Raw genomic sequence first — 16,206 nt, 5'->3', positions numbered from 1 at the left:
GCTTATGTATTTGTGATAACATAGTTTGTGATCAGATGGCTGTAGTAGATTATTTTGGGTCATTCTCTATTTCTCTTCCACTCACATTCTGATAACAATCTTTGTCCTTTGGAGAGGTCGGACGGTGAGCTGTGTATCTATTTAACATTCCTGTGGGAAGGGAAACTGCAAAACAAATTCCAGAGGTTTTAGCCTCAAATATCTGATGAGATGGACAGCACATTGAAACATTGAAAACAGACTGATTTCCTTCCTCCTTTTCTCTCTGTAAAAGATGCAAACATTGCTTTGACACTTTAGTCTCATTTGCCAGGAGCTACAAATACCTTGAGTGTGTGTGTGACCATACAAAAATACTTCTCGTTTATTGTCAAATACCTCCATCTTAGAGTAGCCTATAGTCTTTAGACTTTTGTGGGGTTATTTAGGGTTTCAGAAAACTGAACAAACTGAGGTACGATTAATAATGATTTCTCAGTGATGTTGTTTTCTCGGTTCATATTTTTGCACATACATTCAACACATTTACAGTACATGTAACAGGATCTGTGTATAGGTGGTATTAGTAAGTATAGTTTTACTACGGTGACCGGGAGGGGACATGTTCGGTACACTTATTTTTGTCATGGCCACAACTTATAAACTCGTGGGAACGTGATATTAAGTCGTGGAAACGTCATAATATCTCGTGGGAACGTGATTATAACTTGTGGCCACGAGATCAGTTTGTTGAGGTAATGACATCCGTGACCACACAATGCAAAGTCGTAGCCACGAGATTATATGTCGAGGGAACGATATATTTTTCTCGTGGCCACGACTTCATATTTTGAGAAAACAATCGACATCTATTTGTCATAACCACCAGTTATGTAGAGGGAGCCACAGCGGCCAAGACTGGGCTACAGGAGAGATGGAGATCACATTTTACTTTAAATTAGGAATAGTCACATAAAGATGTAGTGCGGTCTTTGGCATTAAGACACATTATATATTATACATTCTACATTATAAGTAAAAGACACCTGAAGCGCATTCTTAAATTGAATGGGCTTTTTTCTTTGGACATTCGCTTGCTTGAATGAGAGTCTCAGATGCATCATTGACCAGTTGAATGGTCCCCGGATGCCTCCACGGATAGGAATGAGGAAGTGTTTGATCTGTTTGACAATCTTCATGGAGGAGCGTCACTTAAGCTTCCCATGAGGCATTAGAGCTACGTACTGTAGAACACAGGAATGTTGTCTGTCTCCAGATTACAGAATAATTGATAGCTTAATTGATTGGATGTGCAGCATTGAGATTTGCAAGTGTCTTGCGAAAATTCTAAATTAAAGGGGTCATGAACTGGCTTTTTAAATTTTATTATATTGTTGTCTGAGGTCAACTAATGACGTTCGCTTGGTTTTTGCATTCAAAAACATCAAAATGAATAAGTAATAGGCTATTTTGTACCCAAGTTGTGAGCCTAGCTGAAAAACGGTCATTTTTTTATGGGCGTGTCACACTGAAGGCTTGGAAGTAAACTCCCACTGCTGCGAGTGGATAACAGTTTTGCATATTATAATGAGTTTAACTCACCCGTCGGTGTACTTGGGGGAAAACGTCCAATGTTGTAAAATGGCAACCGGATTCGCCCAAACATGTTCAACCCAGAGTCCATGTGTTGCACAATTCCTGTCAGATCCAAGACGGCACAGCACCGTTCTTTCCTCTTAATCGGTCTGCAAATCCAGTCTTGTTTACAAAACAATCCTCAGTGAAATGAAGCGAACAGACGACGATGTCTTACCTCATCAGCTGGAACGTCATAAAAAATAAAGTTTATCCATGCAGTCCTATTGGAATCCAGAGGAAGTTTATGCAGGGATTGTCTTCCACAACCAGGCACTGCACAATATTTTGTATTGCTCGGTAGCTCGATCAGGTGTTCTGATGATTCATGCTACCCATCGAGATTTGCTACTTACCAGTCATGCGCATGTGCAGACCCAGATAGCAAACTGACATTGAATCAACGTGGAAACAACGTCTCTCATGACATTGAAACAACGTTGATTTTGCTCATCGAATTAACGTTGAACCAACGTCAGACGCGGCATTCTTCAAAGCTAAATGAAAATCGAAAATTGGTTTGCTTTCATAACGTTGAAACAACGCGTTGATTTCAAGTTGATTTTCCGTTAGTTTTGAAAGAATGACGCGTCTGACGTTGGTTCAACGTTAATTCGATGAGCAAAACAATGTCAGATCAACGTTGTTTCGATGTCATATTTCCACGTTGATTCAATGTCAGTTTGCTATCTGGGGACTCACAGTTTTTTTTTTTTTTTTTTTAAAAAAGGTACATTTTCCTGTTATAATGTATAATTTCCCTTTAAAAAATGCTTACTACCATATTTGTACGGTCAGCCAGCTGAAAAAGAATAACTGAAAGTTTTAGTTACTATGAGGAAAGGTGTACTTTGACAAGTCAAAGATGAATATTTTATGATAAATTTACTTTTCACAACGTTTTAAAAATAAAAACAGTAGTCTACAGTATAGCTACTCATAACTTAGAATTGTATTATACTTGTATTTCATACGACTTTAATCGGCATTCTGTGATCAATTCGCGCTATGGTAGCATTTTTCGACAAGGCAGCAAAAATCGACTGGTTTGTCATCACGAGGTAGGCATTTAACTGTTATGTTACTTATGCCGCGTTCCAGGCAACCTGTAACTCGTGTTTTTCCAACCTTATACCCGTGAAAGTGCACTGGAATGGAAGTCAAACCCGTGACTTCCCATCCGTGAACTCGTACAAGACCGACGTACTCCCAGTTACGAGTTCTGACGTCACATTGAATGACAGCCCCTACGGATGCAGTGTTTCTGCAGGCGGTACTCGGTGAGAATACACTTTAGGACAATATAACGTTAACTAGTTTTCAGTCCATTGAGTGCAAGGATAAATTAATACCAAATACATTTCCAAATATACAAATAAAGTAAAATAAAAGGTATAACAGCTTATCTTGCCTCATGCGCTATTTTTCCTCCTCAGTTTCCCACAAGGAGTACCTAAGCTTGGCGTTAGAAATTGTTACAAATGCGCGTGAGCCCCGTAAGGTCCGCCATGCTGGTTTGTTTACATCTAGGTAGTTTGGCGTGAATGACCTGAAATGCTACAAAGTCGTAAGTCGTGGTTTGAAGTCCTGATTTACGTTCTCAAAAACCTGCCTGGAACGCAGCATTAGATATGCGTGTAATGCGCGAATCGGTGGGCGGGGCTAAACCAGCCGTGTTGAAGCATGCGTTGATCTTCTTCTGCGGGGGTGGTGTTTTATCCTCTTTAGCTGTGTCTGAAACCGCTCACTCGTTCACTCATTCACTAACCCCTATATAGTGTATGGCATTTGAGTGCACTATATCTGCAAGGAGTAAACGAGATGAAGTGAGTGAATTCGGACGCTGACGTTTACACTGTGCGTCGGAGAGTTGGAGCTGTCGCAGAAAAGGCTTCGTCACGCGTACTGATAAAACTCCTTTTATCTTACATTACCTACTTTATAAAATAATATTAACAACAATAACAATCATAATGACTTTATTTTGTAATTATACCTCCGTGCCAGCTTTGTAGTTTCATCGACTGAAATTGTACATCAACTCTCACGTTCACAGATGACGTGTCGTCGAGCGCCCTCCGGCGACCGTTATTATATTCAAAACGACGATTAACGGATATTTTTCAAATCCTCCACTGGATGTAATGTAATCTCTGGTTTAAACTTGCTCGTGCCGAACTTTCATGCGCTCAGTTCTCTCCGCATTGTATTGTGGGAAATAGGGCTTCAGCGAGTGTACATCGAATGTACACTCGAATTCAGAGAGGATTGTGGGTAAAAGTAGTGAATGAATGTAGGGAATGATGTCGTTCACTCAGAATTTGGACACCACTACAAAATGGCCGACACCCGATATAGTGCACTATATAGTGGATAGGGAGAGATTTCAGACACAGCTTTTGTCATAGTTCAACACTTTTAAAAACAAGCCGTTTGCAGAGGCTGGTGTCAATAAAAGCTTTTATTGGACTAACAATGACGTTTTCAGTTCTGAAACTTAAAGGATATTCTTATAATATGATGACCTCTTAGACGTCAAAAGCTCAAGGTAAATTTGATTTCTCAGTTCATCACCCCTTTAACAGAATATCTTCAACAAAGTCATAATGCACTTTGTAATCATTCATGTACTTAGTTGTAGATAAGAGTTTGTGCAGTTGCAAGTATGGCATATTGAATGCCAACCTGAGCACTTGAGACTGATCATCACTTTGAATATACAAAATAGATCTTAGTCTCAATAGTCTTAATGATCTACAAATCTGTTATTAGGTTATGTTATTCCATACCATATCATTTCAAAACTCTGTATACTTTCAACAATAACACTATGGCCCAGCATGGCAGAAACAAATAAAGAGGCCAATAAGAAAAAAAATTCTGAACTTTTAACACTTATTTTAATAACATTTTAAGAAACTTTGAATCCATATACATAAACATTTCTTAACATTTCATTGACATTTTAGTTGACCTGAGATTTAAAGATGTAATGCATAAACATTTTAAAGGATGCATGAACTGGCTTTTTACATTTTATTATATTGTTGTCTGAGGTCAAATTATGACGTTCGCTTGGTTTTTGCCTTCAAAAACATCAAAATGAATAAGTAATAGGCTTTTTTTGTACCCTAGTTTTGAGCCTAGCTGAAAAACGCTGGGTTTTTATGAGCAACTCGCACTGAAGACTTGGAAGTAAACGCCCACTGCTATGAGTGGATAACAGTTTTGCATATTATCTAATTAGTTGAGTTATATAATAGGTGAGTTTCAACTCACCTCGTCGGTGCACTTGGGGGAAATTGTTTTGAAAAAGTCCAATGTTGTAAAATGGCAACCGGAATGATTCGCCTATACATGTTCGACCCAGAGTCCGTGTGCTGCACAATTCCTGTTGGATCCAATATAGACGGCACAGCACCGTTCTTTAATCTTAATCGATCTGCAAATCCAGTCTTGTTGACAAAACAATCCTCAGTGAAATTAAGCAAACAGACTGACAATGTTTTACCTCATCAGCTGGAATGTAATTAAAAATAAAGTTTATCCATGCAGTTCTACTGGAATCCAGAGGAAGCTTATGCAGCCACTGTCTTCTTCCACAACCAGGCACTGCACAATATTTTGTATTGTTCAGTAGCTGGATCCAGTTTGTCATCACGAGGTAGGCCTATGTTATTTAGCTACATATGCGTGTAATGTGCGAATCGGTGGGCGGGGCTAAACCGGCCGTGTTGAAGTAGGCGTTGATCTTCTTCTGCGGGGGTGGTGTTTTATCCTATTTGACGTCATAGTTCCCCACTTTGAAAAATGGGTCGTTTGCTGAGGCTGGTGTCAATAAAAGCTTTTATTGGACTAACAAGGACGTTTTCAGTTCTGGAACTAAACTTTTCTGGAAATTTAAAGGGTTAATTCACCCAAAAATTAAAATTATGTTAGTAAATACTCTCCCTCATGTTGTTCCAACCCCCGTAAGACTTCCGTTCATCTTCAGGACTCAAATTAAGATGTTTTTGATGTCAAAACTTTAGTCTCGTTCAACTTTTTCAAAATGTCAAATCTTTTGTCTCGTTCAATTTTTGCGATGGCTTAAAATACAAAAGGTCGTGCGAATCCATGTCAGGTCACGAATAAAGTCTAGTTTAAGGCAATGAACAAAAACAAATTATGAATTAATAAATTTAAATGAACAAATAACAAAGCAAATTGTTGGGTAAAAGAAGAAGCCACTGCACGTCACGTGTGAAGATTTCGATTATTCCCATGTGATTCGAATATTAGCCACGTGAAACGAATGAAACATTTAGTGGCCACAAGAAAACTATATTGTTCCCTCAACATATGATCTCGTGGCTAAGACTTTGCATCGTGTGGCAACGACATAATGATGTCGTTACCTCAACAAAATGATCTCATGGCCATGAGTTATAATCACGTTCCCACAAGTTTATATATTGTGGCCACGACAAAAATAAGTGAACCGAACATGTCCCCTCCCGGTCACTGTATTTTTCCTCTTTGTCGCCATCTCTATTCGAAATCTGCAAATTGCAGTTATTCGCGGAATTATCAACTTTACGTGGGTTGTGCCTCGGTGTGTGACTCTCCCATCCAGGTAATAACCAGGCTCAGCTTAGCTTCAGTGACCAACCAGTCTTGGGCTACAGAGTGAATATAGCTGCTGGCATTAATTGAGTAATAGGCTTACAACATTATTTAAAAACTCTAATTTTGTCGTAACACAAGAAAAAAAGATAACACAAGTTTACATGATGAGTAAAAGATGACAGAATTTTTGGTGATCCCTTTAAATTGGGTCACAACTTGTACTCTAACATTCCACGATACACAATCATAGCCCTCAGTAACTTGCTGTCATAGTAATTTTCACTGTTCCCAAATAGTTTTGACTAAACTGTATCTTGGTGTTTGTGTGCCATTTCAGAGAAATGTCCCTATATGACCTGCTTGCTGACCCTGTTGACAATGTCAGCAAGTCTTTATTTACCTTTCACAACTTACAATTCCACAGTAACATTGTAATTCTCTGGAATTTGTCATGAGAAACATTATGCATGGGTTTTCCTAATTCAATTTGCTTTTTCTTGCTTTAGTGTTACTGTCACTGTATATGTAGTGTTTTTTTTGTACGGGTTTGTGGAATGGGTGGACCTCATTAGAAATACCTAATAAAGCATGCACTTTTAGTATCACACTGTGAAGCTCATTAAAATCAGAAACTAAATCCAGCTGCCCTGCTATACATGTGTGTGCGCGCGCACACACACACACACACACACACACACACAAACCATAGAACATAACTTTATGCTTATTGTAGCTCTCTGCTTTTAAATTGTTCACAGTTACAATCATTAGCACCTAATAGTAACAACATGTTATTGTTGCAGACTGTAACTTAAGATTCACACACAGACCTGAGCCACATAAGTAAGTTTCAATGTAGGTTACATACCCATCAATATGTCTCTCCTAATATACATTCATAAATGGTGCCCATCCCCCATCCCCTGCTTCCTCTTCTTTTTTCCTTTCCTCTTTCTCTTCCATTCAGGCATGCTAAATTAATGCATTGTCTTTGTAGCGGTTCATTGAGGAACATTACTGTTCTCCTTACAAACAAACCTGCTCCACTAATCAGTGCTCTAAAAAGAAGGGCCATGTTTGTGAATGAGCAGTTGGATTTCTGTCAGACAACTACCAATAGAGACATACAACCTGGTATAGCAATGTGTGCAACAAGTGTGCATGTCCACAGAATTATACAACTCACTGCCTTGAACAATTCAATGCCTCGAGTTTCCCTGTAGCAATTTCGTCGTCACTCTTAACTATTAAAGCAATTTTCCGGGTTCAGTAGAAGTTAAGCCGAATTGACAGCATTTATAGCATAGCCTAATGTTAATTACCACAAAAATATTTTCCACAACCTTCCTTTCCGTTTAAAAAGGCAAAGGTTTTTGTTACAGTGAAACACTAAGGCCGTGTGTCCACCAAAGCGTTTTTCCACACCCCTGGCGTATGTTTTCAATTGTTTTCAATGGGAGCGCCGCGTTTTTTAAACGCCATGAGCGTGACGAAGCACTGAGCGTTCTTTTCACGCTGAAGCGCAGAGCGCCCAGCGTTTTTACTGGTCGCTGGGAGTTGAAAAATATTCAACTTTGGATAAAACGCAGCGCTCATCACTGTCAGATTTTACCCAGCCGTCCAATCACAGTGGAGGAGGGGCGGGACTAAACCACACCGACCAACTGTCACAACATTCAAACTGCTGCATATATTCTGTATCATAGCAACGAAACGTCTCAACAGAAAAAACGCTGCGCTGCCAAAACGCTCTCAAGCGCCCAAAGCACGGCGTCTTCAGCAGAGCATCTAGCGTTTTCTGCTGGCTAAAAAACGCTTTGGTGGACACACGGCCTAAGTAAATGTGGCCAAGTGAATGTCATAAATCAACTACTGACAAATTTACTTGAATTGACCTGTAATATTCCTATAAATCATTACCTTAGTTATGCTAGGTTAAAGGTTTTAAAATAGTCCTCAAAATAATATTGACTTATATTATCATTATTATTATTTTGCACAGGGGTCAGTTTTCATGCTTTGTTTAGACATTCGTTGACACATCTTTTTTGCTTCTAACCTTACTGTGAAGTTATACTAGTTTTATAATGTTTTAGGTTATGATTTCGGTTCTCATACCGGTTGATACGCTAGCACACGGCACACGCTGCTAATAAATACAACGTTATACTCGTGTAGTCCGATTGCTTTTTAATAACGATTATAGAAGTGAATAGAGACCTACCCAGCTTTGCATGAACAGTGTCGCTCCCTGATATTGTTAGTCCCAGCCTCCGTCTCGATTAGTAGGATATGCGGTGGTTCATCTGTGACCGGTAACGTTATGCTTTTGCCTCTATTTTGGATGCCTTGTTGTTTCTTGCGTTTCACCTGTATGTCTTGAATATAGCCTTCGAACGCATATTGCAGCCCCCCCAGATAGCAAACTGACATTGAATCAACGTGGAAATATGACATCGAAACAATGTTGATCTGACATTGTTTTGCTCATCGAATTAACGTTGAACCAACGTCAGACGCGTCATTCTTTCAAAACTAACGGAAAATCAACTTGAAATCAACGCGTTGTTTCAACGTTATGAAAGCAAACCAATTTTCGATTTTCATTTAGCTTTGAAGAATGCCGCGTCTGACGTTGGTTCAACATTAATTCGATGAGAAAAATCAACGTTGTTTCAATGTCATGAGAGACGTCGTTTCCACGTTGATTCAATGTCAGTTTGCTGTCTGGGCCTTTTGCCCACTTCTATCGGACATTTTTTTGTTGCTTCATAAAAGTTTGAAAACATTTCAGCAGAAAGAGCTGTCACAGTATAAGCCATGCAGAGCGCAGATGAAGTTTGACGGATGTAGCAACGGTAACTAAGGCGGGCGGGGCTTAGCCAAAGGTGAACTGTATTTAAAAATGACAATAGAAAAAAATTGCTTGGCAGCTTGGAAATCTTTAATTGTTATCTTACTCTTTAATTTTCTCCCTGTAATTCTCCCTCTCTCTTAACCTCTTTTGATTAGGCTACTTATAACTGAAAATGATTTTCAAATGTCAATCCAATCAAGGTTTGGCTTGGTGAGTCAGACTCCAATCTAGTTATTAATTTATCTTCCCCTGCAGTTATAAACTGCAAATCACAACAACATAAATGCTCTCAAATGTCAGCAAATAAACCATTAAAACATATGTCAGGAGAAGCACGATTGAGAGGTTTCTATTGTGTGTAGAATTATCACCCTCATAATTTTTATTTCCTGTGGTATATTGAAATATCACATGGTCGATGGTGACTTTTACTTCAGAATTTGATCCTACTGGGGAATGCAGGGTGACGATTTTTTATATTTAGCTATTACTTACTCTCTGTCACGTTGGGGCAGGGAATGAAGTGGAGAGAGGATCCATGTGCAGGACTTATTTAATGAAATAAAAACATGTAACTTTCACAGAAACTCAGGGCAGGAACACAGAACAGCGAGACAGTGACATCAACGACTGACCAGGAACAACTAAAATACAGGGGTATAAATGAAGGGGAAAACAAGCTAGACAAGACAACAAGGGGGTGTGGTTAATGAGAAACACCTGGGGAGACTAATCAAACTAATGGGGAACTGAAAACATGTGAGGAGACAGGGGAACACAGACTTGAATTATGTCACTCTCCATATTCTGTTGTTTCAGAAAGGCATATTTTCAAATAGTCTAATGCAATTTCGATAATAAACATGCTCATATGCACCAAATAAACCTAAAAACCAAATTGGCTACACTTAAGAATCAACAAACATCAAGGTCCGATAAAGAAGGAGAAAAAAGATTTAAAAATTGCACAACAGTCCATTAGATCTGCAGATAACGTTAGTAATAATCCCTTTCAGTCGAGAACGTCAGACGTAGTCGATGGCAGGGAGCCACTCATCTTCGTGTTCTATTGAACGAGCAAATGGAACTGGCATGCGTGATTTGCAATGAACACTCTGCCCCCACGGCGGGGTATAAATATGGAAGTGGATGCATGCACTAGTTGTCTTTTGCTTCGGAGCAGATCATTTGATGTCTCTGAAGAGTGCTGTTATTTACAATGAGCGAGTGTGTTGGTGTTCTTCTGGAAGACTCTCCCAGTGCTGGTGGTTTCTACAGTGCGAGTGCAGCAGTGATTGCAAGCTTTGAGATCTCAACTGCTGTTTTAACAGCAAAAAATGTATAAATGTTTGTGTATTTTGACGGCTGGTTAGAGGGTGGAAAAGTGAGTGCTTTACTGTTTCAGTTCACTGTTTAGTGTCACGGCCATTCCCCTGTGTTCTCCGGCTCTGATGATGGGTCCTCTTTCCTGAAAGAGCAACACGGGTGCGTTTGCGTCTTTTTTAAGATGTCATTCCACCTGTGTGTTTCTGGATGCTGGAGTTCCCATTGGTGATCGAAGGATGGTAATGGATGTCTCGCCCGGTAAACATTCCCTGTGAGCTCCTCACTCCATCACACCGCAGCTGATGGAATTTCCTGTTGAACGTGCTGGTCCTACAGGACTGATCAGCCATTTCAATTGGGGTTCCCCCACAGGATAAGATGTCGATAGCAGTTTTTTTATACTTCAATATCCCCAAAAGAGTACATAATATAGCTCCACAGAAAAGAAAAAAGAGAAAAGTAAAACTGCACTGCTATGTCAATAAAACTGCTATGTCGATAGCAGTATCGGCGGGTGAGATGGCCTCTGGAGATGAGGACTCAGCTGTGGGCCAGATCCAGAAATGTTAGCTATGCTGAAACTGGCCGCTGAGGCTGCCGGGGCTCAATTGAAATCCTCCACCATGTCCCGCTCAGGCTCAGTTGGAGGATTGGTGTCGGGCCACACTGGTTCTCACTCAGGGGTAGAAGAGGATGCTCTTGGAGTTGGTCACCGATCCACAAAAAGGCTTCCCAACTGGTCAAAATGGCCCCAAACTATACCATCCGCTGCTGCCCAAGTTCAGTGATATTCATCACACCTACTGTAGGTGTTGAACAAATATGCTCCTAAAAATATTGACTTTAGTCACACCGAAGTGTTAATCAGTGCTCCTGTCTTGTGTGCGCACATCGCAGTCTACTGGCGAAGGACGCGATGCAGCCGCTCCCTCCAGCCGATATGAAGGCCGGCTTCTATAATCCTGTCCTTCATTGTACCCTAGAGAGTTGGGTCACGACCATCTTTGGTCCTGTGTTAATTAATTGAGATGGGCCCTTTTCTGAAAGCCTCTGTTCAATTTGTTACACAGAGATGCATTTCCAAATGCTTTGTCCCCAAGATTAGTCTGCAGCGTTCGACCTGAGAGACATGTACTTCAGATCTAGATCTCCATCCTTCCGCACCACAGGCCATCATGTGTTTGTGCGTTCGAAAGGTGTGAAGTATCAGTACAAAGTCCTACCCTTCAAGTGCTCATAGCCAGTTGGGTCCTCAGGTCAACTGGAAAAGAGTAAACTCATCCATGGACTGAGGACTTTTTGTTTCTCCGGGCCAATGATCCCTAGGACGAGTGTCCATCAATACCGGCTGAGGGGCCACGTACAAAGGTCATGAAGTAACAGAGGTCTGGGACGGCCCTCCGACTGCATTGGCATCCATTGCCTGGAGTTGCTTGCAGTTCATCTCGCTTTGAGACAACGCTACTCAGTGAATATGTACTGGTCTGAATAGACAACATTGCGACCGTTGCGCTACGCTTCCCTTGTATGTCACAACTCGTGCCGCTGACAAGCCTCATGACAGCTGTGGCCTTGGGAGAGTGGAGACTCTCCAGAGTCCACAGACAATCCAGCTGTTTGGGACCACTTCGGGGCTGCACAGTTACATCTTTTGCCCCCTGGACTCATCCCTCCTCCAGTTATTTTTTCTCCTCTCTGAGTGAGTATTCCTCGACACAAAAAAGATTTTGGCCACAGCTGAACCCGGGGCCCTCACAGAAATGTGTTAAAACCCCAGTGAGCTTTCTTGCACAAGACTGTGCTAAGGTCAGGGAGGAGATAGAGCAGGTCTTGCTAGTTGCCCCTTATTGGTCCAACCAGACCTCTCTACTCCCTTACTGACTCCTTCCTCTGAGCACTTTCTCAGAGACGGGGCACAAGGCACCCGCATTCGGTCTGGCAGATTAACGTGCTCCGATACGGTAGGAAATCAAATTAGATTGAATGGAGGATTTTAACTGTAATGAGATGATTGACAGAGCAGTTTATTGTGCCCTATTTACAATATGCAGAGCAGTGGGTCGCGAGGACTAGAGTTGAGAACCCCTGCTCTAGATGGTTTGTTAACCTGATACACCCCATGTAGAAAATGAGTAATGTTTTCATCAAAACCCATAATTTCTTTTTGCCTGAAGAAAGAAAGACATGGTCATCTTGGATGACATGGGGGTGAATTATCAGCAAAGTTTTTTTTTTTTAAAAAAGTGAACTACTCCTTTAAATCAGCTAGCAATGCAATTATTCAAATTTCCCCCCATATAACTGTAACACTGACAAATTATTTAATAATATATAGACTTAACATACAGGTATTATGATATGCAGTTACGATAGGCAGCAGCACCTCAAATGAGAACTCACACTGAGTTCTACAAAAAAAAAAAAAAAAAAAATCTGGTAGCACTGGGGCTGACAATAAAGCACTTAATTTATGGCGTAGATGAAATTAACTTTAGTTATTATCATTCATAATGTCTGAATATTAATTACAAAACCAAAGGAGTGAAAAAATGTATATTAAAGGGTTAGTTCACCCAAAAATGAAAATTAAGTCATTAATTACTCACCCCCATGCTGTACCAACCCCGTAAGACCTTCGTTCGTCTTCGGAACACAAATGAAGATATTTTTGATTAAATTTGACAGCTGTATAACTACCACATTGGCTCCTAAGGGACTGCCTCTTGACGGCCCAGAAAGTCAATGAAGAAAATGTTTAAATATCCCAAGTGACGTGGCTCAACTATATGTTTATCAAGCGACGAGAATACTTTTTGTGCGAAAAAACAAACAAAAATAACGAGTTTATTCGACTATTCCTTTTCTTCCTTGTAGGCCAGAAACGAGACTTCCTTAGATTTCCAAAACGCATGCGCGAGAATTGCGATCTCCTTACACTACTTCAGATCGCAATTCTCGCGCTTGCGTCGTGGCCTCTTAACCTTCAGGCTCAGAAGGAAATTCAGCAAAACTTAGGGGACCAAGCCAAACATGATGTATTTCTGCTTAGCTAGCAACACTGAACATCAACCACATGGCACACGCTAATACCGTTTCATAATACTGTCTACCTTCTATGTATAACAGTTCAACCTAATAACATATTAGACAGGACTGTTAGACAGAAAATAAACACACACAAACTCATAAATAAACAGAAAACGCGAGCACTATGTTTTAAGGCTCTGATGCCAGAGTGTCCTCAAAATAAAGGTCTGCCATGCCGCCAAAATAAAATTCACATCAACAAGCTTGCTGTGTTTGGAACGATTTGAAAGTCTGGTAGTGTATGATACTCAGTTGTTTAGTGTATGATGCCCAGTTTTTCGCTGTAAACATTTACAAAGCCAGCAAGTATATGATGTCTTGTGTTTTAAAATCTGCTCAGAATAATCAGAATGGTTACAGTAATAATGTACATTTCTGTAGCCCACTGAAATACAGTGTGAAAATAGCAATAATGGTTTAGTAAATTGGCCAAATGTTTTAAATGTTGAATAACATTTTATTTTTTAAATATTTTCTTTCAGTTAGCACCAGTCCAATTCAATTCCTTAATTTAATAGGCCTACCATAAAACACTCACTCACTGTCTGTTCGGTTTGAACCCACTGGATTCTTGCTTGTTTTGTTGCGTGCAGTGAGTCTAACACCTCAATTTGTAAAACACCCACACGCTTTGAACTTGTCATGAGTTTTGATTTGGTGGGGTTGTATTGGTACAAGTATTTCACTGTGAAGATTTTGGACTTCTTTTGTGTTGTTCTTTTGGAAAACCCCCGCATGACATCAGCATGGTGTGGCTCAGATTGACTTTGCCATAAGAGTCAATTAGAGTCTCTCCCTCATGTACTGTGGGTTAGTGCATTTGATCAGAAGAAGGTCTGGAAATGATTGCAGTTGTGTGGCTTTTGTTTCAAAGAGACTTTTGATTTTGGAGCATTTTAACTGTCCACCCCCCTAAAGTTCAGACGCAATGGCTCTGTTTCACTCTTTTGTTTTCACTCTTTCTCTTTCTTTGCCCCTGTCTCTCTAGGCCACAGATAATGTATAACTGTTTTACTTGATGTCTAGTGAGCTACGCCTTGATGATGTACAAAACATTGGAATGATACAATACATTGTTGCTCCTTTCTCCATCTGTCTCTCGTATTCACGTCAGTCTCTGTGTGAATGTATGTTTAATCTTGCAAGTGACTTTTAAAGCAATAATTCACTCCGTAATAAGAATTCTATTATTATGTACCCACCCTCATATTGTACCAAACCCATAGGATTTTTTGAAGAATCCTTATGATTGGTAGCTTGATGGCAGTTCATTGTGACCATTGTTCATTGTCACAAGTTCCACAATGGAGAAAAACAAAGAAACAATAAAAGCACTATAAAAGTTATCTATATGACACTATATTTCAACACTTCTGAATCCAAACAAGCTTTTGTATGCTGGACAGACTAATATTTCAGTAATTATTTATTTCAATAGAATAGTTACTAGACATTTCAATTTACATAAATTCCAAATTGATCGTTGATTAAATTAGTTATTAATTAATCGATTAATCATTAACCTTAATCAAAGTATTGGTGCAGAATAGGCATTTTCACTATGCGTCCCAGTGTGACTCTGCACTCAATATTCCGCATGCATGCTCAGTTGCTCACCTCCTATGTGAACACTCCACTCATGTATTGCTCAAGCTCATTGAAAAAAAAAAAACCTGCTCAAATAATGCAAAGACTTTACATTTCTATGGAAATTTCTCTTGTTTGGCGTGTGTGTCAGAACTGCAGTCCAATCAGCAGCAACATGTGCATAAGAACAGTAAACACTAAAATGTCTCGGTTACGTATGTAACCCTAGTTCCCTGAGAGGGAACGAGACACTGCGTCGAAGACATGTTATTTCCGAACACTGTGGGAAATAAATGGACAGTAATGGGGGAGGACAGAATGTCTGCAGAACTGTAGGTCTAACAACATTAGTAGGGACCTTAGGAACATAACCTGGCCTAGGGTATAGAAAAGCCTTAACCATACCAGGTGAAAATTCCAGGCATGAGGGTGCAACCAAAAGAGCCTGCAAATCTTTTCTTGAGTGAAGGAAGATAGACTTCAGTGTGAGAATCTTCTCAGGAACTTCTTCGATAGGTTTGAAAGGAGCTTGGAAAAGACCTTCTAATACAATGGCCAGATCCCAGGTCGGCAACTACGGGCCTCAGCCTCAAAGTGCCACGAAGGAAACGAGTTATAAGCGGGTGTCTCCCAAGAGAAACTCCACTAAAAGGGACGTGGTAAGCTGTCAGTGCCGCCACATACACCTTTAGTGTGGAGGGGGATAACCCTGTGGAGAAACGCTCCTGCAGGAATTACAGCACTGCCCCCACTGGGCACTTAACTGGGTCCTGCAGATGTTCTCCACAACAAGAAGTGAAAAGTTTTCACTTCAAGGCATATAGCTTCCTCGTGGATGGAGCTCTGGAGTGAAGGATGGTCTCAACATCCTTGGTTGAGAGACCCGAATCTAAGAGCTGGGCCCCCTCAGAGGCCAAGCCCACAGTTTCCATAACTCTGGGCGGGGTTGAAATATGCCATCTGCCTAGGAGTAGATCTCGGTCATCTCGGTCAGGAGTAGATCCCTCCTGACCGAGAGCTCCAAAGGAGAGCCGTCCAGGAGAGAAATCAGGTCCGCAAACCATACTTGGGCCGGCCAGAACGGCGCTACTAATAGTAGGCTGACCCCGTCCCGGCGAACCCTCTCC

The sequence above is a fragment of the Pimephales promelas genome, chromosome 6 (assembly GCF_988280905.1).
Source record: "Pimephales promelas chromosome 6, fPimPro1.hap1.1, whole genome shotgun sequence".
Lineage (NCBI taxonomy): Eukaryota > Metazoa > Chordata > Actinopteri > Cypriniformes > Leuciscidae > Pimephales > Pimephales promelas.
The sequence above is the reverse complement of the archived record's forward strand: the minus strand, read 5'-3'. Positions refer to the sequence as shown.